Genomic DNA, 1,306 nt, shown 5'->3' with positions numbered 1-1,306 from the left:
ACTGCACCCTGACTGGCTTGTCTCCTCCCCGAGACTCTTCTGTAACGGGATGTCCAGTTGCCTACAGATGGGCTTTGAGTCTCCACTCTGCACTTCCCCCTCATTCGCAATGATATGATTTTTCTGTTCTGGGTCTTTGATACCTGATACCTGATCCTATCTACACCTCATGATCACCCTGGCTGGTGTGCTTCTTCCATGTGGACTTTGTTGCTTCTCAGCTAGATGGCCCCTTATTTATCTTCAAGCCTTTAAGACCCCAGATGCTATATCTTTTGAGAGCTGGGCACCATCCGCTTTCTTCACCACATTTGCTTATGCACCTGCTTTGTCTTCAGCAATCCTGTCGGGAAGGTGAGCATCATGGAAAGCCAGTTTAATAGAGCAAAGTGTTCTTGACTTGAGGGAGTACTTGAGTAGACACCCAATGATCTTTTACTTTCTTCAAAACTAAAAGGGAAGAACATACTCAGCATTTTTTAATGTTTATTTTTAAAGCTATATTGGTATACAGTTCATATATCATACAATTCAATAGTTCACTTACTTTAAGAGTTGTGCAGCCATCATGACAATCGATTTGAGAAGATTTTTTTCTTTCTCATAGTTTGGCAGTTAACTCCACATTTACTCCAGTTACTGTCTCTATAGACTTACTTATCCTACATATCATATACAGAAAAGAAAACAAAATCAAGAAACAGAAACAAACAAAAATGCCAACAATGACAAAATAAAACAGAGAAATACTTCAGTCTCAAAGAAAGCACATCATATTAAAAACAGGTGGGAAAAATTGAAATGGGTCAAAAGGGAGATCAAATGGTGTTATATTTTAACCTAATTGCATCTTCCAAAATTAACTTTACAATGCTCTCTGCCTGATAGAAAAGCTATTTACATCCCTGGACTATAGTCAGAGGGAATTCACTGGAGCTCAATCCACATGAGGACACTCCAAATGGATTTTGAGCTTCCACTATCATCCAAAGCTTTTTGCAACTGGGTGTTTAGAATTTAAGTTCTAATACTTTCCCTGATCCAGATTTGGATTTTATTATTTACAATCCCTGGATCACACTGGCTAGTGTGCTTCTTCCATGGGTACTGAGTTGATCCCTCACTCAGATGGCTGCTTGTTTTAAGTCAAGCCTTTCATACACAGGTGCTATTCTTTGATTCCTGGGCACCTTCATATTTCTTCACCATAATTTTCTGAAGTTCAAGTGGGAAACTGGGGGAATACAGGCCAGTGGGTGCAGAATCTTGTGGATCCAAGTTCAGTGAAAATATGGCAGGGTGCTGA

Source organism: Echinops telfairi, unplaced genomic scaffold, assembly GCF_000313985.2.
Source record: "Echinops telfairi isolate 266 unplaced genomic scaffold, ASM31398v2 ScPeMD7_1;HRSCAF=3_0, whole genome shotgun sequence".
NCBI classification, from domain to species: Eukaryota; Metazoa; Chordata; class Mammalia; order Afrosoricida; family Tenrecidae; genus Echinops; species Echinops telfairi.
The sequence above is the reverse complement of the archived record's forward strand: the minus strand, read 5'-3'. Positions refer to the sequence as shown.